This window comes from Bos javanicus, chromosome 9 (assembly GCF_032452875.1).
Source record: "Bos javanicus breed banteng chromosome 9, ARS-OSU_banteng_1.0, whole genome shotgun sequence".
Lineage (NCBI taxonomy): Eukaryota > Metazoa > Chordata > Mammalia > Artiodactyla > Bovidae > Bos > Bos javanicus.
The window spans coordinates 43,265,948-43,293,014 of NC_083876.1; the positions used below are offsets into that span (position 1 = coordinate 43,265,948).

The 27,067-nt window shown below is 41.0% G+C and overlaps 1 long non-coding RNA gene across 1 annotated transcript in view; it reads left to right on the plus strand.

Moving 5' to 3' along the window:
• LOC133253888 (uncharacterized) overlaps positions 1–2,980 on the plus strand; it is a 154,355-nt gene extending 151,375 nt beyond the window's left edge. The window contains exon 4 of the long non-coding RNA XR_009738490.1: positions 1,890–2,980. This is a non-coding gene — a long non-coding RNA (uncharacterized LOC133253888). The remainder of the gene's footprint in view (positions 1–1,889) is intronic.
• The last annotated feature ends 24,087 nt before the right edge of the window (positions 2,981–27,067 follow it).

Below are 27,067 nucleotides of genomic sequence, written 5' to 3' on the forward strand. Positions count from 1 at the left end.
CTTTAGGATGGACTGGTTGGATTTCCTTTCAGTCCAAGGGACTCTGTTGAAAAGAGTAGCTTGTAAATAGCCCAGTCAGCTGATACCGGACGGGACCAGAACTAGGTTTTCACCCAGAAGTGGCAGCTGGCACAGCAACCCAATGGCAGGAAAGACACAGGGTCAGAGATAGGTTGACCAGGAGCCAGCAACCAGACACCTGAGGCAAAAGGAAGAATCTAGACCTATGATTTAACTGCATAAACAGACTGATTGGATAAACACTCTCTGATAGCTTCCAGGCCATGTGGAAAATATGAAACATTTCCTCCCTTGACACCTGTCTCTAAAGGACAGGCTGCAGCCTTGATTACTTTGTAACAATATATAAATTCAGTTCCTTAAGGAACTCCAGACCAGTATGGCTTGTCCCTGTGTGAATTAAAAAAAAAGGTGGCTGAACGGTTGAGTTCACCGTGTTGTGCACACCAGCAGGTGCTCAGATCGTGCTCCATGGCACAGTGCCCCAAGGAAGAAGGAGGAAAAAAAATAAACTAATATGAAAGCCAAGAAACAGACTTCACCCACAGCGATCAACTGACCAACAACTAGATGCAGTTCAGTTTAATTTCACAGTCATAGCAGAAATCAGAGTGGAAGTCTTTCAGTGAAAGCCAAAGTGTGATAGTTATGATCAGCTTCCCCAGTGTTAAAAAGTCCTCGAATTGTCGAGATGATTTGGCAAGTCTTAACTTCAGGTCTCCATTAAGTGAATGTGGAGGACCTACCATGGACCACAGAGTAAATGCTGCATGGGTCCCCCCGTGACCAAGGGTGATGCCGAGATGTGGTAAGCAAAGGGAGGATCTGTGAGGCTAAGGGCTTGGTCTGGGGAAATGGAACTGTCGATAGAGGCTGTTTAATGAAGGGCAGCCAAGGTCAAATGTGCCGGGAATGCAACGGGTGAAACAGTTAAACGGATCTCTTTACAGGCTAACGTGCACTGCGAATCTACAAAAAGACCACAGTAGAGAGTGTTTCTCAAATATTTGACCCCAGAAATGTTTTTTCAGAGAACCTATATTAGACAAAAACTACTAAGCCTAGGTATCCCTCTGTACCTGTGCTTGGGAAGGAGGCTATGGGCTAAGTGTCCCGTTATAAGCAGATTCTACGCAACTAGTGGGGAAAGACTTGTTACCACTGTGTTAGTGAGTCCTTGAAATGGATATTCAGTTCAATTCAGTTCAGTTCAGTCGCTCAGTTGTGTCTGACTCTTTGTGACCCCATGAGTCACAGCACGCCAGGCCTCCCTGTCCATCACCCACTTCCGGAGTTCACTCAAACTCATGTCCATCGAGTCAGTGATGCCATCCAGCCATCTCATCCTCTGTCGTCCCCTTCTCCTCCTGCCCCCAATCCCTCCCAGCATCAGGGTCTTTTCCAATGAGTCAACTCTTCGCATGAAGTAGCCAAAGTACTGGAGTTTCAACTTCAGCATCAGTCCTTCCAATGAACACCCAGGACTGATCTCCTTTAGGATGGACTAGTTGGCTCTCCTTACAGTCCAAGATACTCTCAAGAGTCTTCTCCAATACCACAGTTCAAAAGCATCAATTCTTCAGTGCTCAGCTTTCTTCATAGTCCAACTCTCACATCCATACATGACCACTGGAAAAACCATAGCCTTGACTAGATGGACCTTTGTTGGCAAAGTAATGTCTCTACTTTTCAATATGCTATCTAGGTTGGTCATAACTTTCCTTCCAAGGAGTAAGCGTCTTTTAATTTCATGGCTGCAGTCACCATCTGCAGTGATTTTGGAGCCCCCAAAAATAAAGTCTGATACTGTTTCCACTGTTTCCCCATCTATCTTCCTCAAACCTCTAAACCTGACTTGGGACAAACAGTGAGCTGGAGATGATGCCTGCCTCTGTGGGAGAACTCAGGGTAGGCCTTTTCCAGATACGCCTCACCATTCAAGGCTTCAAATCAGACCTGCCATGGGAGTAAGTTTGTTGTGGATTTTTAAAATGCTATTTGCAATTTACTATATTGATTTTATCAATCTCTAAAGGGTTACAATTTGAAGAATACCAAATTCTATGTAAACTTAAGTACATTAAAAGCCTTAAACCTCTCAGTTGCATGCTAATCACCTCATGCTGTGAAGTGGGCCAGGGAGGCCTTTGGGTGGGTTTTTCCTTCAGGGATTGAAAATTAAAGCATTAGTCGGTCAGCCCTGTCTGATTCTCTGTGACCCCATGGACTGTAGCCCGCCAAGGCTCCTCTGTCCATGGAATTCTCCAGGCAAGAATAATGAAGTGGGTAGTCATTCCCTTCCTCAGGGGATCTTCCTGACCCAGGAATCAAACCCTGGTCTCCTGTCCTGTGGGCAGATTCTTTACCTTCTGAATCACCAGGGAAGTCTTCCTTCAGAGAAGGTAGTACCAAATACCTTCTTCATGGCAATACAAGATCTTGACTAGGCCCTGCTTTTGAAAAGAACAGGGAAAACTATGATTAAAACTGCTGTTAAAAAGAAGCTTTTAAATTTTGAGTGTGATTCTGTGTTCTAAGCGCCGAACAGTTCACAGCTGTCCCCGATTAGTTCTATTGGATCACAGGTGAGAACCAGGTAAGGCTAAGGCTGAGGCCTCGGGCTGCACGGCGGCGTCAGGAGGCTCACGGGCAGACCTAGCGTGGGCAGCCTTACCTGAAGACACTCTTTCCTCCCTTTGCCTCATGATTCGTGTCCGAATGCCACTTCCTTGACACCAGACCAGGCTCAGTGTCTGAGGAAGAGTGGACCTAACCACCCTGACCTAACTGCAGACCTCAAATGCCCTCCTGCTGCCTGGAGAAAGGTAAGAAAGATTAGCCATGTAAGTTTCTCTACCTATCCTAGTAGAAAGGCCTGAGCCTCTGGGGTCAGCCTGGACCCACAGGATGTGGTTTCCCAGGCCAGCCCAGGGCCTCCTCCCTGGGCTGCTTAAAGTGTGCATCCAACAAAAAAAGTTTTTTTTAAATTGATGTTTGAATGTGACATTTTGTGAAGTACTGTTTTTTAAGCTTTAATTTGGAGGGGCCTAGAAAATATGTGTTCTCAGTTTTCCTTTTCCACTCTCTTCTGTTCCCAATTCATTTGATTTCCTTGAACGTTTGGCTGGATATTCCCCAGCATTGTCCCTTGGAATAATACCTATACTAAAAAATATTGTTGTTTGGAAAATTAAAAAGTAAGAATTGCAGGTAATGGGGACCTGAGGAGCAGCGAGACTAGTGGGTGGTGGGGGCTGAGGAGAAATGTTAGCAAAATAGTCAGAATAGCAAAGTCCAGTGTTATTTCAAGACTGAAAAAAAGTGGATTTTACTGTGTTAAATCAATTTAACTTTCAAATGGTTATTGCTCCCCTAGTGTTTATAAAAACACATGAAATAAACGGAGACAGATTCACACAGAGTTGAAGAGTTTTCAGAAACTCTGAGTATACCTATAAGCTCTGCTTCAGTTTTGCCCAGTGTTGTGAAGCGTATTAATTCTGTCTGCAGAAATGAGACGGTAAGGCATAAGGGTCAAAGGGGGAACACTGGCATTTATCCACAGCTGTTCCAGGTTTTCAGGTTTAAGATGAATTGGTGGAATCACAGAGGCCTATGGAGGAGGGTTAGACCAATGAAGAAAGGATGGGCTTACTTTGAGGAATTTAATTTGGTGGGAAGAGGAATTTGTTTTTAACCTGGGTCCTGAGATTAAAGCACAGATATGCTAAATCTAAGGTGGGTATCTTGGTTGATAATTCATTCCTCAGGCCTGCTTAAAAAATATATATAAATCAGGGTAGATCCTTTAAGGAATACTTATTTTGGTTTAAATAAATTTATAACTGTCCTTCCATAACTGTAGGTTCTGCATTCAAGAATTCAACTGGTTGGGGATAAAAAATATTTGGGAGTTAAGAAACAAGGATATATTGCATAGTAGAGGGAATTATAGCCATTACTTTATAATAAGTTTAATAGATTATAATCTGTAAAAACACTGAATCTCTATGTTATACACCTGAAACTAACATAATTTTATAAATATACTATGCTTCAATAAGATTATATCAATTGTAATTATTCTAATTCCTCAAATTCTTTAATCAATAAAAATGACTTTTAATGATTAAAAAAATATATATTTGGGAAAAATACATTGAATAGAAGTGGTGAGAGTGGGCATCCTTGTTTTGTTCCTGAAGTTAGCAGGGAGGCTGTCAGCTGTTCACTGTTGAGTATTATGTTGTCTGTAGGTTTGTCGTCATAGATGGCTTTTATGCTGAAATATGCTCCCTCTATACCCACTTTGGTGAGAGTTTTTTCTATCATGGCTGGATGTTGAATTGTATCAAATGCTTTTTCTGTGTCTGTTGAGATGATTGTGTGTTTTGTCTTTCCTTTTGTTAGTGTGGTGTGCCACATTGGTTGATTTGCATATGTTGAACCATCCTTGTGACCCTGGGATGAATCTAACTTGATCCTTGTGTATGATCCATTTTATGCATTGTTGGATTCAGTTTGGTAATATTTTGTTGAGGATTTTACATCTATATTCATCGGAGATATTTGCCTGTAGTCGTCATCTTCTTCTTTTTTTTTTTAAATAGTGTCTTTATTTGGTTTTGGTACCAGGGTAATGGCGGTCTCAGAGAATGAACTTGGGAATGTTCCCTCCTCTTCAGTACTTTGGAATAGTCTGAGAAGGATTGGTATAAGTTCTCCTTTGTATGTGTAGTAAGAATTCCCCAGTGAATCCATCTGGTCCTTCCTGGTTTTATTTGCAGGAAGTTATTATTGTTTTGTTTTGTTTTTTAACAGACTTACTTCTAGTGATCAGCCTGTTCAAATTATCTATTTATTCTTGGCATAATTTTGGCAAGCTGTATGTTTCTAGAAACCTGTCCATTTCTTCTAGGTTGTCCAATTTGTTGCTCATATAACTCAGTATAAAAATTAAAAAATGGGCCAAAGACCTAAATTAGACATTTCTCCAAAGAAGACACACAGGTGGCCTACATAAAAGATGCTCAACATTGCTAATTCTTAGAGAAATGCAAATCAAAACCACAATGAGGTATTACATCATACTGGTCAGAATGGCTGCCATCAAAAAGTCTAAAATAGTAAGTGCTGGAGAGGGTGTGGAGAAAAGGGAACCCTTGTGCACTGCTGGTGGGAATGTAAGTTGGTGCAGACACTATGGAAAAATGGTATGGAGGTTCCTTAAACTAAAAATAGAGCTACAATCTGATTCTGGGCATATATCTGGAAAAGAGAAAAGCTTTCATTTGAAAACACACATTCACTTCAATGTTCATAGCAGGAGTATTTACAATAGCTAAGACATGGGAAAAAAACCAAGTGCCTGTAAATATATGATTAGTTTAAGAAAATGTGGTTCATATAGACAATGGAGTATTACTAAATATTGCATTTGCAGTATGAAAAGACCTAGAGATAAACATACTAAGTGAAGTAAGTCAAAGACAAATATCATTTGGTATCACTTATGTGGAATCTCAAAAATAATACAAATGAATCTATATACAAAACAGAAACAGACAGACTCACAGACACAGAAAGCAAACTTTTTGATTATCAAAGGAGAAAGGGAGGTGCGGGAACAATAAGCTAGAAGTATGGGATTAAGAGATAAACTACTACACATAAAATAGATGAGCAACAGGGATTTACTGTATAGCACCAGGATATATATTTAATATCTTGTAATAACCTATTGTGTAATGGAAAATAATCTGGAAAAGAATTTTATATATATAGCTGAATCACTTCGCTGTACAACTGGTACTAACAATACGGTGAATCAACTGTACTTCTACTAAAAAATATTTGAGGATAGGCAAATCCATAAAGTAGAATAGAGGTTTACTGAGGTTGAGGGGAGGAGGGAATGGGGAGTTATTGTGTAATGGGTACTGAATTTGTTTGGAATGATGACAAAGTTCTGGAAATAGATAAAGATGATAGTTGCTCAACACTGTGAATGTATTTAGTGTCATTGAATTGTACAGTAAAAAATGATTAAAATGGTAAATTCTGAACTATGTATATTTTACCACAATAAAAAAGGGGGAAAAAATATTCTGGCAAAAAAATTCCAGGAAGTTTCAAAAAAGTAAAACTTGAATTTGTCATGCTCTGGCAACTATTTACGTAACATTGACATCATATTAGGTATTATAAGTAATCTAAAGATGAATTAAAGTGTGTGAGAAGATGTGCACAGGTTATCGGCACATACTACACCATTTTATGTAAGAGACTTAGCATCCACAGGATTTTAGTATCTGCAGGGATTCCGGAGCCATTCCCCATGTATACCAAGGAACAACTGTGCTAAATTGAGTGTGATTCTCTCAAATTTGCACAAATCAGATCCAAAAATATTCTAGATTGTTTTTGACAACAACCCCAAAGAGGGAATTCTTGATAATAGCCCCAAAGAGGGAGCTGTATCTTTAGGTCTAAACAACCTCCTACCTTCCTCAGTTTGTGATCAAAACATGAGGCACAAAAAAATAAGGCAAAGCAGAAAAACAGCTGAGAGAGAAACTGGTGCTTTGTGGTGTTCCTGACTTGTCAGGGTGCAAGCCTTCTTCCTAGCCATCTCACAAGAAGCACGCGCACGGACAGGGGACTGTTCCATCTTTGAGAGATGCAACATGGACAACAGAGTCCATCCTTGCTCTTGTCTATTAGGGAGACAGCCAGGCAGCAGCAGAATTTCTAAGGTGCAGGTTGGCAGGCCCAGGAGTCCTTCAGGCCACAGTCTCTTTGGCCTTTGCCTAAAGTTGCATAAGGGCCAATCCCAGGTCAAGTGGAAGCAAGAGTCAAGGACGGCACGCCTGACCAGGGAAGGAGAGTCAAACAAAACCCACCAAATGGCACATGACCTTCCCATGTTAAACTTAGGTCAGTGCACCACTTGAACTGCTGTTATAGCTTATTCCTTTTTCCAAAATCCTCCTGAAATTTTTTTCATATTTAAGTGTCTTTGGAGCTTAACCAAATTCTCCTATGGCAATTTAAAATTGAAAACATTTCAAAATAATACACAAATAGAATAAGCCTCTTGATTTGGGAGGGGGTGATGGCCACATTGGGGCACACTGACTTGCCCCTTTAGGAACAGAAGGCAGATATGAGCTTTCAAAATCATATTCCAGAATATCCACAGGAAGTGAATACAGATTACTCTGTTGTCCTATTTGGATGCTATGCCATTGTGAGCAGTGCCTCAAAATTTGATTGTATGGTTACCTTGTTGAAAGTATGGAAGTTTGAGTGATTTTCACAGCATTTATAGAAGTGGGTTCAATAAAATATTTCAAAACTGGAATGTCCTCAGAGCACTGACTTTTGGGGGCTCTGAAGGAAACATCTGCAAGAAGATGACTTTGTGATAAACATTGTATTTTGAAGTTTCCTAACTCACCATGATAAAGTAACAGCTTGTGTGTAACACTTAGCTCTGGAGAAGCTCTAATTAAACCTGGATATCTGTGTGGTCAGAAAAAATGTTTCCTTGATGCTTACAAGGGCAAAAAAGGCACCATAGAATAACACACAGTGGTAAAAAGAGTAATGGACCAAGAACCCCAAAACAGACCAGCTTCTTACTTACCCTTATGATCTCAGATATTCTCCAGTCCTGTAGAGTTCAATTCCATCAGTAAAATGAAGATGGATGCTGGCATCTACCATGCACCCTACTGGGCTGTGAACATTTGAGAAAGCTTCATGAATTGTTGACTAAGCAACCAGTGTCTTATGTTCTTGTCAAAAGGTAATGAGAGTTAGAATCAAATTGTATCCTATTAAGGAAATAGGTTTATAATCAGATTACTTCTGAAGAACTTCGTGTTTCCTGGCATGATCCTTCATTTCTCTCCTAATATAAAATTTGTCAAGAAACCTGTGGTTCATTGAGTAGAAAATAGCATAGCCAGTAAATAGATTTTACAATGTTTTATTTTATGGCCATCTCATTTGGTCATCCAGATGTGATCTTCTGAACGGAGTCTTAGCCAGAGAGCTTTTCATTACAGAAGGCAGAAACCAATCCAAGTTAGCTCAAAGAGAGATCTTGTTGCAGAAAACAAAAGCAGATCACCAGTAGACCATCTTACATGGCTCCCAGTCAAAGTAGAACCATTCTTCATGCCACTAGGCTTGAGAAACTTCCAAAATCATAACAGTACTTTCCTGTTTCTCAACGGTTTTGTGGCTTATTTTTCTCTTCTACACACTATAGACCCACACGTTACAGAGGTGGCCCAGCCAATACCCCCAAGTGTATATGACATTATTAGTCCAATAACCAAGTATTGATACTACACGTTTCTGAGTCTCTTACTTTAATCTTCTTCTTCTTGCCTGGAATATAGATGCAATGCTATTTTCTTCACATAAGCTTCCTTTTTAGCATTTAAAGCTCAGAATGCATGTCACCAAAGTTACAGAACAATGAGCCGATTTGGGAGTGTACTTTTACAGAACCACCTTTGGGCAAATTACTTAACCACTTTATGCCTCAGTTTCCTAATCTGTAAAGTGGGAATGATATTATGTATTTCCAGCTATATTGCCTGGTCTGTGATGCTCAATATCAGCCATTAACATTACTAGTTTAAAAGAGGTTAATTTATTACACTGACCAAAAGCAGGCATAGAACTATATAATTCAAAACTGTATCAGGTTATAAAATAAAATGAAATAAAGGTGGCACTGAATATGTCAGATAAGTTTCCAGAGAAGATGATTTGATGTAGGTCTTTTTTTTTTTTTTTAAACTTTACATAATTGTATTAGTTTTGCCAAATATCAAAATGAATCCGCCACAGGTATACCTGTGTTCCCCATCCTGAACCCTCCTCCCTTCTCCCTCCCCATACCATCACTCTGGGTCGTCCCAGTGCACTAGCCCCAAGCATCCAGTATCGTGCATTGAACCTGGACTGGCATCTCGTTTCATACATGATATTTTACATGTTTCAATGCCATTCTCCCAAATCTTCCCACCCTCTCCCACAGAGTCCATAAGACTGTTCCATACATCAGTGTCTCTTTTGCTGTCTCGTACACAGGGTTATTGTTATCATCTTTCTAAATTCCATATATATGCGTTAGTATACTGTATTGGTGTTTTTCCTTCTGGCTTACTTCACTCTGTATAATAGGCTCCAGTTTCATCCACCTCATTAGAACTGATTCAAATGAATTCTTTTTAATGGCTGAGTAATACTCCATTGTGTATATGTACCACAGCCTTCTTATCCATTCATCTGCTGATGGACATCTAGGTTGCTTCCATGTCCTGGCTATTATAAACAGTGCTGCGATGAACATTGGGGTACACGTGTCTCTTTCCCTTCTGGTTTCCTCAGTGTGTATGCCCAGCAGTGGGATTGCTGGATCATAAGGCAGTTCTATTTCCAGTTTTTTAAGGAATCTCCACACTGTTCTCCATAGTGGCTGTACTAGTTTGCATTCCCACCAACAGTGTAAGAGGGTTCCCTTTTCTCCACACCCTCTCCAACATTTATTATTTGTAGACTTTTGGATCGCAGCCATTCTGACTGGTGTGAAGTGGTACCTCATAGTGGTCTTGATTTGCATTTCTCTGATAATGAGTGATATTGAGCATCTTTTCATGTGTTTGTTAGCCATATGTATGTCTTCTTTGGAGAAATGTCTATTTAGTTCTTTGGCCCATTTTTTGATTGGGTCATTTATTTTTCTGGAGTTGAGCTGTAGGAGTTGCTTGTATATTTTTGAGATTAGTTGTTTGTCAGTTGCTTCATTTGCTATTATTTTCTCCCATTCTGAAGGCTGCCTTTTCACCTTGCTAATAGTTTCCTTTGTTGTGCAGAAGCTTTTAAGGTTAATTAGGTCCCATGTGTTTATTTTTGCTTTTATTTCCGATATTCTGGGAGGTGGGTCATAGAGGATCCTGCTGTGATGTATGTCAGAGAGTGTTTTGCCTATGTTCTCCTCTAGGAGTTTTATAGTTTCTGGTCTTATGTTTAGATCTTTAATCCATTTTGAGTTTATTTTTGTGTATGGTGTTAGAAGGTGTTCTAGTTTCATTCTTTTACAAGTGGTTGACCAGTTTTCCCAGCACCACTTGTTAAAGAGATTGTCTTTAATCCATTGTATATTCTTGCCTCCTTTGTCAAAGATAAGGTGTCCATATGTGCGTGGATTTATCTCTGGGCTTTCTATTTTGTTCCATTGATCTATATTTCTGTCTTTGTGCCAGTACCATACTGTCTTGATAACTGTGGCTTTGTAGTAGAGCCTGAAGTCAGGCAGGTTGATTCCTCCAGTTCCATCCTTCTTTCTCAAGATTGCTTTGGCGATTTGAGGTTTTTTGTATTTCCATACAAATTGTGAAATTATTTGTTCTAGCTCTGTGAAGAATACTGTTGGTAGCTTGATAGGGATTGCATTGAATCTGTAAATTGCTTTGGGTAGTATACTCATTTTCACTATATTGATTCTTCCAATCCATGAACATGGTATATTTCTCCATCTATTAGTGTCCTCTTTGATTTCTTTCACCAGTGTTTTATAGTTTTCTATATATAGGTCTTTAGTTTCTTTAGGTAGATATATTCCTAAGTATTTTATTCTTTCCGTTGCAATGGTGAATGGAATTGTTTCCTTAATTTCTCTTTCTGTTTTCTCATTATTAGTGTATAGGAATGCAAGGGATTTCTGTGTGTTGATTTTATATCCTGCAACTTTACTATAGTCATTGATTAGTTCTAGTACTTTTCTGGTGGAGTCTTTAGGGTTTTCTATGTAGAGGATCATGTCATCTGCAAATAGTGAGAGTTTTACTTCTTCTTTTCCAATTTGGATTCCTTTTATTTCTTTTTCTGCTCTGATTGCTGTGGCCCAAACTTCCAAAACTATGTTGAATAGTAATGGTGAAAGTGGGCACCCTTGTCTTGTTCCTGACTTTAGAGGAAATGCTTTCAATTTTTCACCATTGAGGATAATGTTTGCTGCGTGTTTGTCATATATAGCTTTTATTATGTTGAGGTATGTTCCTTCTATTCCTGCTTTCTGGAGGGTTTTTATCATAAATGGGTGTTGAATTTTGTCAAAGGCTTTCTCTGCATCTATTGAGATAATCATATGGTTTTTATTTTTCTGCTTGTTAATGTGGTGTATTGCATTGATTGATTTGCAGATATTGAAGAATCCTTGCATCCCCGGGATAAAGCCCACTTGGTCATGGTGTATGATCTTTTTAATGTGTTGTTGGATTCTGATTGCTAGAATTTTGTTAAGGATTTTTGCATCTATGTTCATCAGTGATATTGGCCTGTAGTTTTCTGTTTTTGTGGCATCTTTGTCAGGTTTTGGTATTAGGGTGATGGTGGCCTCATAGAATGAGTTTGGAAGTTTACCTTCCTCTGCAATTTTCTGGAAGAGTTTGAGCAGGATAGGTGTTAGCTCTTCTCTAAATTTTTGGTAGAATTCAGCTGTGAAGCCATCTGGACCTGGGCTTTTGTTTGCTGGAAGATTTTTGATTACAGTTTCAATTTCCGTGCTTGTGATGGGTCTGTTAAGATTTTCTATTTCTTCCTGGTCGAGTTTTGGAAAGTTGTACTTTTCTAAGGATTTGTCCATTTCTTCCACGTTGTCCATTTTATTGGCATGTAATTGTTGATAGTAGTCTCTTATGATCCTTTGTATTTCTGTGTTGTCTGTTGTGATCTCTCCATTTTCATTTCTAATTTTATTGATTTGATTTTTCTCCCTTCGTTTCTTGATGAGTATGGCTAATGGTTTGTCCATTTTATTTATCCTTTCAAAGAACCAGCTTTTGGCTTTGTTGATTTTTGCTATGGTCTCTTTTGTTTCGTTTGCATTTATTTCTGCCCTAATTTTTAAGATTTCTTTCCTTCTACTAACCCTGGGGTTCTTCATTTCTTCCTTTTCTACTTGCTTTAGGTGTAGAGTTAGGTTATTTATTTGACTGTTTTCTTATTTCTTGAGGTGTGCCTGTATTGCTACTTTCCCCTTAGCACTGCTTTTACCGTGTCCCACAGGTTTTGGGTTGTTGTGTTTTCATTTTCATTCGTTTCTATGCAAATTTTGATTTCTTTTTTGATTTCTTCTGTGATTTGTTGGTTATTCAGCAGCATGTTGTTCAGCCTCCATATGTTGGAATTTTTAACAGTTTTTCTCCTGTAATTGAGATGTAATCTTACTGCATTGTGGTCAGAAAAGATGCTTGGAATGATTTCAATTTTTTTGAATTTACCAAGGCTAGATTTATGGCCCAGGATGTGATCTGTCCTGGAGAAGGTTCCATGTGCGCTTGAGAAAAAGGTGAAATTCATTGTTTTGGGATGAAATGTCCTATAGATATCAATTAGATCTAACTGGTCTATTGTATCATTTAAAGTTTGTCTTTCCTTGTTAATTTTCTGTTTAGTTGATCTATCCATAGGTGTGAGTGGGGTATTAAAGTCTCCCACTATTCTTGTGTTATTGTTAATTTCTCCTTTCATACTTGTTAGCATTTGTCTTACATACTGCGGTGCTCCTGTGTTGGGTGCATATATATTTATAATTGTTATATCTTCTTCTTGGATTGATCCTTTGATCATTATGTAGTGACCATCTTTGTCTCTTTTCACAGCCTTTGTTTTAAAGTCTATTTTATCTGATATGAGTATTGCTACTCCTGCTTTCTTTTGGTCCCTATTTGCATGGAAAATCTTTTTCCAGCCCTTCACTTTCAGTCTGTATGTGTCCCCTGTTTTGAGGTGGGTCTCTTGTAGACAACATATGTAGGGGTCTTGTTTTTGTATCCATTCAGCCAGTCTTTGTCTTTTGGTTGGGGCATTCAACCCATTTACGTTTAAGGTAATTACTGATAAGTATGATCCCATTGCCATTTACTTTATTGTTTTGGGTTTGAACTTATACACCGTTTTTGTGTTTCCTGTCTAGATAATATCCTTTAGTATTTGTTGGAGAGCTGGTTTGGTGGTGCAGAATTCTCTCAGCTTTTGCTTGTCTGAAAAGCTTTTGATTTCTCCTTCATACTTGAATGAGATCCTTGCTGGGTACAATAATCTGGGCTGTAGGTTATTTTCTTTCATCATTTTAAGTATGTCTTGCCATTCCCTCCTGGCTTGAAGAGTTTCTATTGAAAGATCAGCTGTTATCCTTATGGGAATTCCCTTGTGTGTTATTTGTTGTTTTTCCCTTGCTGCTTTTAATATTTGTTCTTTGTGTTTGATCTTTGTTAATTTGATTAATATGTGTCTTGGGGTGTTTCACCTTGGGTTTATCTTGTTTGGGACTCTCTGGGTTTCTTGGACTTGGGTGATTATTTCCTTCCCCATTTTAGGGAAGTTTTCAACTATTATCTCCTCAAGTATTTTCTCATGGTCTTTCTTTTTGTCTTCTTCTTCTGGGACCCCTATGATTCGAATGTTGTAGCGTTTAATATTGTCCTGGAGGTCTCTGAGATTGTCCTCATTTCTTTTAATTCGTTTTTCTTTTATCCTCTCTGATTCATTTATTTCTACCATTCTATCTTCTAATTCACTAATCCTATCTTCTGCCTCTGTTATTCTACTATTTGTTGCCTCCAGAGTGTTTTTAATTTCATTTATTGCATTATTCATTATATATTGACTCTTTTTTATTTCTTCTAGGTCCTTGTTAAACCTTTCTTGCATCTTCTCAATCCTTGTCTCCAGGCTATTTATCTGTGATTCCATTTTAATTTCAAGATTTTGGATCAATTTCACTATCATTATTCGGAATTCTTTATCAGGTAGATTCCCTATCTCTTCCTCTTTTGTTTGGTTGGTGGGCATTTATCCTGTTCCTTTATCTGCTGGGTATTCCTCTGTCTCTTCATCTTGTTTAAATTGCTGAGTTTGGGGTGTCCTTTCTATATTCTGGCAGTTTGTGGAGTTCTCTTTATTGTGGCATTTCCTCGCTGTGTGTGGGTTTGTACAGGTGGCTTGTCAAGGTTTCCTGGTTAGGGAAGCTTGTGTCGGTGTTCTGGTGGGTGGAGCTGTATTTCTTCTCTCTCCTTTCGAAGAGTTGGGTTGCTTTTCTGGGTGCCTGATGTCCTCTGCCGGCATTCAGAAGTTGTTTTGTGGAATTTACTTGACGTTTAAATGCTCTTTTGATGAATTTGTGGGGGAGAAAGTGTTCTCCCCGTCCTACTTCTCCACCATCTTGGCTCCTCCCCTTGATGTAGGTCTTAAAAGAAGCAATTGAAAAGACTTGAAGAGAAGTGTTTTGGTTTTTCATGAGTGTGTTAACAAACTATCCGAAAACGTAGTGACTTAAAGCAAAGAATCAGCTTTTGGTTTGGTTGAACCTAGTTGTTGTTTGGGGATCTGCTTTCTGTCCCCACGGTTGGGGTGGGGTGGGGTTGATAGACAGTCTGAAGTTGGGAGGGGGAGACTGAGATGGCTCTCAATGTGGTTATCTAGCTGGAGCTTGCAAGTCACACACCGGTGCTGCTCTCCTGCCCCAGAAATGATGAACTCAGGCCTTCCTTCTCATCACCCCCTTCTTCCCTAGAGAGCTGGTGGAGTCCTGTGAATAGCAAGGCGTTCCTAGCATAGAGAGGTGTCAGCACTTCTGCTGGAGGGTGGGGACTGCTCTCATGTTACAGCTGTTGTTCAGTTGCAAGTCAGGCAAGTCTGACTCTTTGCAACCCCATGGACCAGCAAGCCAGGTTTCCCTGTCCTTGATTAACTTCCGGAACTTGCTCAAACTCATATCCATTGAGTTGGTGATGCCATCCAACCATCTCATCCTCTGTCATCCCCTTATCCTGCCTTCAATCTTTCCCAGCATCAGGGTCTTTTCTAATGAGTCGCCTCTTCATATTAGTGTCCAAAGTATTGGAGCTTCAGCTTCTGCATCAGTCCCTCCAGTGAATATTCAGGACTGATATCCTTTAGGATGGATTTGTTGGATCTCCTTGCAGTCCAAGGGACTCTCAAGAGTCTTCTCCAACACCAGAGTTGAAAACCATCAATTCTTTGGTGCTCAGCTTTCTTTATGGCTCAGCTCTCACATTCATACATGACTACTGGAAAAACCATAACTTTGACTAGATGGACCTTTGTTGGCAAAGTGATGTCTCTGCTTTTTAATATGCTGTCTAGGTTGGTCATAGCTTCTCTTCCAAGGAGCAAGCATGTTTTAATTTCATAGCTGCAGTCACCATCTGCAGTGATTTTGGAGCCCAGAAGTGGGTCACTATTTCCATTATTTCCTCATCTATTTGCCATGAAGTTATGGGACCAGATGCCATGATCTTCATTTTTTAAATGTTGAGTTTTAAGCCAGCTTTTTCACTCTCCTCTTTTTTACTTTCACCAAGGGGTTCTTTAGTTCCTCTTCACTTTCTGCCATCAGGGTGGTGTCATCTGCATATCTGAGGTTATTGATATTTCTTCCAGTAATCTTGATTCTGGCTTGTGCTTCATCCAGTCTGGTATTTCACATGATGTATTCTGCATGTAAGTTAAATAAGCAGGGTGACAATACACAGCCTTGACGTACTCCTTTCCCAATTTGGAACCAGTACGTTGTTCCATGTCTGGTTCTAACTATTGGTTCTTGACCTACATTACATACAGGTTTCTCAGGAGGTAGATAACGTGGTCTGGTATTCCCATCTCTTTAAGAAATTTCAGTTTGTTGTTATCCACAGAGTCAAAGGCTTTTGCATAGTCAGTGAAGCAGAAACAGATGTTTTTCTGAAATTCTCTTGCTTTTTCTATGATCCAATGGACGTTGACAATTTGATCTCTGATTCCTCTGCCTTTTCTAAATCCAGCTTGAACCTCTAGAAGTTATTAGCTCATTTACTGCTAAAGCCTAGCTTGGAGAATTTTGAGCATGACTTTGCTAGCTAGCGTGTGAAATGAGTGCAGGTTACAGCTGAGAGAAGGGCAAACCCTCTTGCATTCACCAAATCTGGCTCTTCCTCAGCCCCTGTCTCCCCATCTTCCTTTGTCCTTGCCTCCTTACTGATTCTTCCACTTAGATCTCTGGAAGTTAGATTCCCTTCTCCCATTTCTTCATGCTGAGCTCCAAACTTCTCTATGATGCCTGCAGAATGTGAGTTTTTTGTTTGTTTTAAATGCACACAACTTCATCTTAGAGCAGCATTAGTCTCAGGGTTCATTAATTAAGACATCACACTTGACTAGATCTTCACTGATTCTCGCCATCATCCTCAGTGCCTGACTCAGAACCTGGCTCAGGATTGGAGCTCCAGCCACAGTGGTTGAATGACTAGCACCCTGCTGGGAATCACGTCCCTGCTCATGATCTGATATTTTATCTTCAAGTTTGTCCCTTCAGTCTCTTCTCCCATCACAGACTGTATCTGGGGAAAACAAGAGATGAGTTTCTTAGAAACAGCTTCTGTCAGCAGTCAGTCTCCCTCCTGCCCCCTCCTCTGGCCAAAGTGGTGAGGCTGTAAACAGCTCTCATCAGGAAACTGGCACTCAGAAAACAGAAAACCAATTAGGGAGCTGCCCAATGACTCAGGATAGTGTCATCAGGGAGCCAGGCGGGGAACACACAGTGGACAAGAACCTGTAAGATGTGACCTTTTGGAGACAGTGTTGATTGTAAATAGTCAGGCTCTGAGTTTAATCATTCAGTAGCTACAGAACTTCTTTACATACATCTCGTGTTTTGTGAGACTGCTGGACTGAGGAGATTTTTCAACAGGAAAGTCTAGGTAGTTCCTCAGGGAAACATTTTATGTGGTATTCTTTGGCCTCGTATACGAATCTTCTCAGGCTGCCATAACAAAGCATCATGACTGAGTGCATCAAACAACAGAAATGTATTTTCTCACTGTCCTGGAGGCCAGAAACCTGAGGTCCAGGTGCTGGTGGGGTAGGGTCCTTCTGAGCGTCTCTCCTGGGCTGGCAGACGGCTGCGCTCGTGCTGTTTCTTCACCTGGTTGTTCCTCTGTGCTTGTGCCCCAGTATTCTTTCTTTTTATAAGGACATGAATTGTATCAGATTAGAGCTCATCCATATGACCTCATTTGAGCTTCCCTGGTGGCTCAGAGGGTAAAGAATCCACCTGCAATGGGGGAGACCTGGGTTCAATCCCGGGGTTGGGAAGATCCCCTGAAGGGAATGGCAACCCATTCCAGTGTCCTGGCCTGGAGAATTCCATGGACAGAGGAACCTGGCAGGCTACAGTCCATGGGGTGTCAAAGAGTCAGACATGACTGAGTGACTTTCATTTCACTTCAATGACCTCATTTAACTGTAATTAAATGGCCCTATCTCCAAGCGCGGTCACATTCTAAGGTACTAGGGGTTAAGACTAACATATGAATTTGGTGGGGGACACAATTTTGTCTCTAACACCTGTTTGGGAATTCCCTGGTGGTCCAGTGGTTAGAACTCAGTGTTTTCACTTCTGGGGCTCAGGTTCAATCCCTGGTCAGGGGACTAAGAAGATCCAGCAAGCTGCCTGGTGCAGCCAGAACAAACAAACAACAACAACAAAATCACCTTGTATGCTTGTGGAGGTGAAGAGTGGCAGAATATATACCCCCAAATATACCACTGTGTCATAAGGATTATTTTGAGTTAAAGACTCTTGAAAAACAGCACATTCATGAAGGGTGTGCTGAACTCACCTTTCTTCCTAAAAGCAGGAGATAAGTCTCCCATGTGAAAGATGCCTTCCCTGTACCAAGGGGAAAGAAACATACTGATGAGCAGAGATGGGAAGCTGAGGCTGATAGAAATCTGTACAAACAGAGTTTACTAAAATAACCCTCATCTTCCTTTTGTCTTCACAGATATTTTAGTGAAGTGAGTGAAAGTCATTCAGTCGTGTCCAACTCTTTGTGACCCCATGGACTATATAGTCCATGGAATTCTTGAGGCCACAATACTGGAGTGGGTAGCCTTTCCCTTCTCCAGGGGATCTTCCCAACCCAGGGATCAAACCCAGGTCTCTTGCATTGCAGCTGGATTTTTTACCAGTTGAACCACCAGGGAAGCCCAAGAATACTGGAATGGGTAGCCTATCCCTTCTCCAGCTGATCTTCCCAATCCAGGAATTGAACCAGGGTCTCCTGCATTGTGGACAGATTCTTTACCAACTGAGCTATGAGGGGAGCCCTTTACTTTTCCACAATGACTATTTTTTGTTCAACCTGGTATATAAGCACTTAGGCCTAACTGCTTTGGGGTCTTCTTTTTCCAGTGAAGGCTCCTGTGTACATGTAAAAATATCAAATAGAATTTGCATGCTTTTCTCTCCTGTTAATCTGTCTTTTATCAATTTAATTCTCAGTCCCAGCTGTAAGCTGTAAAAGGGTACAGGAGAAGTTTTGCCTCCCTGCAGAGGCTTGCTAAATACTTTGTGTTGGATGAAAAACAGCATCCTTCCCCGCCTCCCGCCTTTTTGCCAATTCCTAGGATTATTGAAACAAAAATGGGTTGTAAACAGGGGAGGGGACGGCAGAGGGGACTCCAGGAGGAGTTGTGTGAATGTGGACACCCACATTCACAAGATCCTTGGCCCTGTCTTTGTTTTGTCTCTGTCTCCCTTGAGATCATCTGATTCTTTTCTTGCTCTGTTTGGCAGAGCAAACAAACTAGATTTCATAGTCATTTTGATGGGAGTGGGGGAGGTATAGGAAAATAATGACTGGATTACTAATAATATTTTCCGAAATTCTGTAGTTTACCCCTGTGGAAACCCTGTGGGAATTTGCATTACAGTATTTTCACTGAGTGTAGGGCAAGGAGTTGGCTTGTAGCTACCATTTCCCTGCAAGTCTCAGGATGCGTAGCATTTCTAGCTTTTTGTCTTGAAGTGTCCTGGGTGGCATTAGAAGCCAAAGTCATGAACAACGGAGAGGCGCAGGCAAGCTGTCACATGATGCTGCCTACTGGCTCTGTCACCACTGGCTGCCTTGACCCTGCTGCCCAGGAACCCCTCCCAGGATGACCTCCAGCAGGAAGGCCACCCTGACTGAGATGCAGAAACCATATGACAGGCTTCGCTCCTCAACGCCGTGCAGTAGATGGTGCAGATGAACCTATTCACAGGGCAGGGATAGACAGGCAGCATGAAGAATGGACATGTGGACACAGGGGTGGGGAGGGGAGGGGTATGAGACAAACTGTGTTTGGGAGAGACACATATATATATTACTATGTGTAAAACAGATAGCTAGCTTTTGGGCTTCCCAGGTGGGTGCTAGTGTAAAAAGCCTGCCTGCCAATACAGAAGATGTAAGAGATGTGGGTTGGACCCCTGGGTTAGAAAGATCCCCTGGAGGAGGGCCTTGCAACCGACTCCAGTATTCTTGCCTGGGGAATCCCATGGACAGAGGAGCCTGGCGGGCTACAGTCCATGGAGTCGCACAGAGTCGGATACGACTAAGCGACTTGGCATACACAGTGGGAAGCTGCTATATACCCCAGGGATCCCAGCTTGGTACACTGTGATGACCTGGGGGTGGGGGTGGGGGCTGATAAGAGGGAGGTTCAAGAGGGAGGGAATATATGTATACTTATGGCTGATTCATGTTATTGTTTAGCAGAAACTAACACAACATTGTAGAGCAATTATGCTCCAGTTTAAAAAAAAAATTAAATGAACTGTCTATGTCTCACATGGGAGGGGCTGGAACATCTGACTTTGGCACGTATTTTTGGAAGATGGATTTTTGGTATTGCTGTGTTTATGAGAGCTCTATATTTCACCCCAGATCATAGCTAGACTTCTTATTTCTCAAAAAGCAGAAACTTTCTGATTATTTAAAAACTGATCAAATCTTAGGCAACCAACATACTTTACTTGAAGTGCAGTTTTTGTTTTTTCTTTATAAGAATGGAAAATGGCATGAGAGAGAAATGATATGGTATGTTTTTGCCTTATTTTATGTCAAGATATTAAAATAATTTTGTTTCAGAGCCATTTTATCTAAAGACTATGATGACTGAGTCTTCCATTTTTTATAGGCCGCACAAATACCTTTCTCTTCAAATAATGAATGGAGTGGTTATATAATTGAAGCAATTATTTAGTAGTGAATATAGAAATTTATCAAGATTTATTTATTGAGGTATTTCTCATGTGTTTTTGAGAATGATGGAGGTTTTCATGGAAAAAGACACATCTGGAGTCTGTGGTTGTTGGAGTGTATGAATGATTTTCAATCAAAGGCTTAACTCTTATAAAGGGCAGTTTTTATTAATATATATGCATATATGTTCATGGGGTGCTCAAGGCACGAGTAGTGAAATGATTTGCCATTCCCTTCTCCAGTGGACCACATTTTGTCAGAACTCTCCACCATGACCTGTACATTTTGGTTGGCCCTGCACAGTATGGCTCATAGCTCCATTTAGTTACACAAGGCTGTGGTCCATGTGATCATTTTGGTTAGCTCTCTGTGATGGTGGTTTTTGTTCTGGAGACTGTGGAATTATACTTGTTTCTTCTGTCTGCCCTCTGGTAGAGAAGTAAGCTTGTGTAAGTTTCCTGATGGGAGGCAGTGGCTGTGGGGAAAACTGGGTCTTGCTCTGGTGGGCAGGGCCATGCTCAGTAAATCTTTAATCCAACTGTCTGCTGAAACTTCAGGAGAGAGTGAAGGGCAGGGAAACCTGGCATGCTGCAATTCATGGGGTTGAAAAAAGTTGGACATGACTTAGCAACTAAACAATAATACATATATGTATATTGACATATACAAATACACAACCACAAACTTGACTGAAAATAAGAGAAAGCTTAAAATTAGGGAAAATGTTTTTAAAGAATAAATTTAGAAACTGCTCCTTAAAGCTTCATTTTAACCTATATTCATGTATTAGTTTCCACAAAACCCCGCCAGTCTTACTTTGCAGAGGTATTCAAAATCGATTCTTGTTACTACAGTGTTTCTTGTTTCTTCTTCTTCATAGGAATGAATTGATTTCCCAAAGTCCATTGGGAAAGTAAAAATGATAAAATTATATTAAAAAAAAAAAAAACTTTTCTAGTTCAGTTCAGTTCAGTTGCTCAGTGGTGTCTGACTCCTTGCCACCCCATGAACTGCAGCACGCCAGGCCTCCCTGTCCATCACCAACCTGGAGTTTGCCCAAACTCATGTCCATGGAGTCAGTGATGCCATCCAGCCATCTCATCCTCTGGTGTCCCTCCTGCCTTCAATCCCTCCCAGCATTAGAGTCTTTCCCAATGAGTCAACTCTTGGCATGAGGTGCCCAAAGTACTGGAGTTTCAGCTTTAGCATCATTCTTTCCAAAGAACACCCAGGACTGATCTCCTTTAGAATGGACTGGTTGGCTCTCCTTGCAGTCCAAGATACTCTCAAGAGTCTTCTCCAACACCACAGTTCAAAAGCATCAATTCTTCAGCACTCAGCCTTCTTCACAGTCCAACTCTCACATCCATACATGACCACAGGAAAAACCATAGCCTTGACTAGACGGACCTTTGTTGGCAAAGAAATGTCTCTGCTTTTGAATAGGCTATCTAGGTTGGTCAAAACTTTCCTTCCAAGGAGTAATCGTCTTTAGCAGTTTCTAATTATACTCTACAAAAACAATTTTGATTTCATATAAATAAAGGGGTTTATTAATGTGTCAAGACATCCTGGAATGTGAAGTCAAGTGGGCCTTAGAAAGCATCACTACGAACAAAGCTAGTGGAGGTGATGGAATTCCAGTTGAGCTATTTCAAATCCTGAAAGATGATGCTGTGAAAGTGCTGCACTCAATATGCCAGCAAATTTGGAAAGCCCAGCAGTGGCCACAGGACTGGAAAAGGTCAGTTTTCATTCCAATCCCAAAGAAAGGCAATGCCAAGAATGTTCAAACTACCGCACATTGCACTTATCTCACACGCTAGTAAAGTAATGCTCAAAATTCTCCAAGCCAGGCTTCAGCAATATATGAACCGTGAACTTCCTGATGTTCAAGCTGGTTTTAGAAAAGGCAGAGGAACCAGAGATCAAATTGCCAACATCCACTGGATCATGGAAAAAGCAAGAGAGTTCCAGAAAAACATCTATTTCTGCTTTATTGAATATGCCAAAGCCTTTGACTGTGTGGATCACAATAAACTGTGGAAAATTCTGAAAGAGATGGGAATCCCAGACCACCTGACCTGCCTCTTGAGAAATTTGTATGCAGGTCAGGAAGCAACAGTTAGGACTGGACATGGAACAACAGACTGGTTCCAAATAGGAAAAGGAGTACGTCAAGGCTGTATATTGTCACCCTGTTTATTTAACTTATATGCAGAGTACATCATGAGAAACGCTGGACTGGAAGAAACACAAGCTGGAATCAAGGTTGCCGGGAGAAATATGAATAACCTCAGATATGCAGATGACACCACCCTTATGGCAGAAAGTGAAGAGGAACTCAAAAGCCTCTTGATGAAAGTGAAAGAGGAGAGTGAAAAGTTGGCTTAAAGCTCAACATTCAGAAAACGAAGATCATGGCATCTGGTCCCATCACTTCATGGGAAATAGATGGGGAAACAGTGGAAACAGTGTCAGACTTTATTTTTCTGGGCTCCAAAATCACTACAGATGGTGACTGCAGCCATGAAATTAAAAGATGCTTACTCCTTGGAAGGAAAGTTATGACCAACCTAGATAGCATATTCAAAAGCAGAGACATTACTTTGCCAACAAAGGTTCGTCTAGTCAAGGCTATGGTTTTTCCTGTGGTCATGTATGGATGTGAGAGTTGGACTGTGAAGAAGGCTGAGCACCAAAGAATTGATGCTTTTGAACTGTGGTGTTGGAGAAGACTCTTGAGAGTCCCTTGGACTGCAAGGAGATCCAACCAGTCCATTCTGAAGGAGATCAGCCCTGGGATTTCTTTGGAAGGAATGATGCTGAAGCTGAAACTCCAGTACTTTGGGCACCTCATGCGAAGAGTTGACTCATTGGAAAAGACTTTGATGCTGGGAGGGACTGGGGGCAGGAGGAGAAGGGGATGACAGAGGATGAGATGGCTGGATGGCATCACTGACTCGATGGACTAAGTCACTTCAGTCGTGTCCGACTCTGTGCGACCCCATAGACGGCAGCCCACCAGGCTCCCCCATCCCTGGGATTCTCCAGGCAAGAACTCTGGAGTGGGTTGCCATTTCCTTCTCCAATGTATGAAAGGGAAAAGTGAAAGTGAAGTCGCTCAGTCGCGTCCAACTCTTAGCGACCCCATGAACTGCAGCCTACCAGGCTCCTCCGCCCATGGGATTTTTCCAGGCAAGAGTACTGGAGTGGGGTGCCATTTAGCAGCAAGTAATAATGTAGAGTTTTTGCTATTTGTTACCAAAATGACAGCTTGCCTTCAGAGCAACTGTATGCGATGTTCCGTAAGGCCCAAAGTCCATTTCTTGCTAATTCCACAAGCCTCCTGTTTCACTCTTTGGTTCACCCATGCTTCCTAACACTATCCATTCATCTAAGCCAGCATTTGAGACAGGAATTGAAATATTTTTGACAAATATAATTTCAAATTCCACCATATGAGTTTTGGTTAAATGTGCCAGTTAAACAATTATGTTTAGTATCACTCTGCTAGAACTAATTCTTAAATGTCAGTAAAGAATTTTTAAAACCTTTTAAATGCATAAAACCACAAAAAGTGAGAGTGGAAGGAAAAATGAGGAGGCATCCAATACCTGGAAGCTAGAAGAAATATTTGCACTGAATGATTTAGGGCAGGGTTTCTCAACATGGTACTATTGACCTTTGGGGGCCAGATACCTGTTTGTTGTAAAAAGCCAGGATGTTTAACAGCATCCCTGCCTTCTACCTACTAGTTGCCAGTAGCATCTCTTCCCCGGTTGTGACAAACTCAGTATCTCCAGTTATTGTCAGATGGCCCTGGCTGATAGCCATTGATTTAGAGAATCAGAAAAAAACTAAAAGTATCTCTAGGGAGAATCCAGAAAGCAGGCTTGTCAAGGCCAGAGAACACCCAAAAGGCTTGAAGGTGGAGGCACCAGCCAGAAAACAGGATTAGCTGAAGATCTGTGTGAAAGGTAGATAATCCCAGTCTGTCCCCTCCCACCTCCTTTCCCCTCCATCACCATTGGAAATTCATTCCTTGGAGAGCCTGAGTCTGAGAAGCTGAACTAAAGATTTTATACTGGGTGTGGGTATTATGTGAGAATCTAATAACGCAAGTGGAATTCTAGCCTCTTACTCAATTCAGCTCTAAAAACATAGGCATTCACATATGCATTGTCCAGACAGGAGACTAGAGAATTCTTATGAGAAACTGACCAAGCCTGGCCAGGTCACCCTACAACCTACAGTCGAATCTATCAGTCAATAATCTCTCCCTCCTCTGCCTCCCATGGCTTCTAAACTAGGTTTTCAGTGCCTTACTCTAGTGAAAGAGACAGCCAAGGTATGCAGTATTTTAAGAACATCTCCAGTATGAAAGAGAAAAAGAGGGACTTCCCTGGTGGTCCAGTGGTTAAGATTCTGAGCTCCCAGTACAGAGGGCCTGAGTTCAATCCCTGTTCAGGGAACTAGATCCCACATGCTGCAACCAAGGGTTCACATTCTGCAACCAGGAGTCACATGCCACAGCCAAATAAATAAATATTAAAAGAGTGAGAGAGAGGAAAAAAAAAAAGAAAACAAGAAGGAACTTAGAAAAAACAAATATTATAGGGAGCAAGTGAAGACTTAAAAAACACTGTAAGTGAAGCTTCTCTTCCCAGATCTTGGTTTCTAAGTACCATTTTCCATGGGGCTGGATGCACAGAAACATCTTGTGCCAGAAGATAAAGAAATGCCAAAGAATGACAAGAGAAGATGGGAAAAAAAAAAAAAAAAAAAAACAGGAGCCATCTTGAATGGTGTCTCCTCACCAAAATGGGGCAATTGGAGTACAAAAATAAAAAACATAGGATTATAGCCCTTGATTAAAATAGGAATCCATGAGTCCAGACTGAGAAAGACAAATAAGGGAGAAAGGAAATCCTTCCTTTCAAAGGACATCAGCTAATAATTGTAGAAAGAAAATGGGAATGGATAATCACCATCTGGCAACATAGTCAGTGGTAGCTGATACAGACAAGGTCATAAATAGAGGCTAAGACTCTTGTGGGTAGAGGTTTGGTGAGGAACAGATACTGGCATACACTCAGAATTGCCCTGCACAAAATCCCAATTAAATACAAAGGGGGAACTGGTCACTTCACAGTGGAGAAAACTGGCTGACACCAAATAATGGGAAATCGGAATTAATATTACCAGTAGTGGGATGGGTCCACACTGTGCATCTGATGTGAGGCGTCAAGTAAGAACACAGCATCATTTTAAAAATAATTTTATTTATTCATTTTTGGCTGTGCTGGGTCTTTGCTGCTCAGGCTTTTCTCTAGTTGCAGTGAGTAGGGACTCCTCTCTAACTGTGGCGCTCAGGCTTCTCACTGCAGTGGTCTCTCTTGTGTAGCACGGGCTCCAGGAGACATGGGCTCAGTAGTTGTAGGTCTCAGGCTCTAGAGGTCAGGCTCAATAGCTGTGCTGCACGGGCTTAGTGCTCTGTGGCATGTGGGATCTTCTCAGACCAGGGATTGAACCGGTGTCTCCTGAATTGGTAGATGGATTATTTACCACTGAACCATCAGGGAAGCCCCAAGGGCATCATTTTTTCAGTATTCCTTCCAAGAGTCTATGGCTCAAGTCCGATCATGGGAAGCATTGTACACACTGAGGTTGATGATTGTCTTATCTTGTGTTAAGATTGTTAATGACTTGAGAGACAGGGAAAGACTGCAGAACTGTTTAGATCAATATATAAATGTATTGTAGGTTTCTATATAGGATTCTAGATCTTAAAAGAGGAATTATTTGGAGAGTTGGTGGAATCTCTAGTAAATGGGATCTAGCAAAGATACCACACCTGACACAGCCCCTGTTATCAGGGCTACTTCTTGTTTGTGTTTAAAGTCCACTGTTACCTTCAAATTATTGTTTTTTGTTTGTTTTTTTGCAGAGGGCAGAATGGTCAGTTATATGGAGATATTATGAGGTCCTCCTACTACCCCTGTATTTTTTACGTTTTTAAGAGTGGCACTAATTTCTGCCAGATCCTCTGTGATGAAGTATTGTCTTTGATTTACTATCTTGGCCATGGATGTGTGTGTGTGTGTGTGTGTGTGTGTGTGTGTGTGTGTGTGTAAGGGGTTGGCAGTTTCAGAGCTCTCCACTTGGCCATTTCACCGTGATATCTCTTATCCCACCAGCCAAGGAGGAAGAATGGCATTGTATCAATTACTGGGAATGTCAATGCCAACTATACATTCAGAGATCAGGAAAGTACTACAGATGGGTCTGCAGACCTGGTAGATGCACAGCAAGCCACACCTGGCCTGGAGCTCCATTCATTTCCAGACTACTCATAATCCTACCAAGGCCAACAACATACTTTGTAGGACCCAGCACAAGTTGAACACGCAGAGCCCTTTGTTCTAAAATTAAGAATTTCAAAAGGGAAATATCGGGATGTTGGACAAATATAAAACCACACTTGTAGTTGTTGTACAGTCTCTAAGTCATGTGTGACTCTTTGTGACACCATGGACTGCAGCACAACAGGCTACTTTGTCCTTCACCATTTCCCGGAGCTTGCTCAAACTCATGTCCATTGAGTCAGTAATGCCACCCAACCATCTCATCTTCTGTCATGCCCTTCTCCTTCTGACTTCAATATTTCTCAGCATCAGGGTCTTTTCTAATGAGTCGCCTCTTTGCATCAGGTGGACAAAGTATTGGAGCTTCAGTTTCTGTATCAGTCCCTAGAATGAATATTCAGGATTGATTTCCTTTAGGATTGACTGGTTTGATCTCCTTGCAGTCCAAGGGACTCTCGAGTCTTCTCCAACACTACAGTTCAAAAGCATCAGTTCTTCAGTGCTCAGCCTTCTTTATAATCCAGCTCTCACATCCATACAGACTATTGGAAAAACCATAGATTT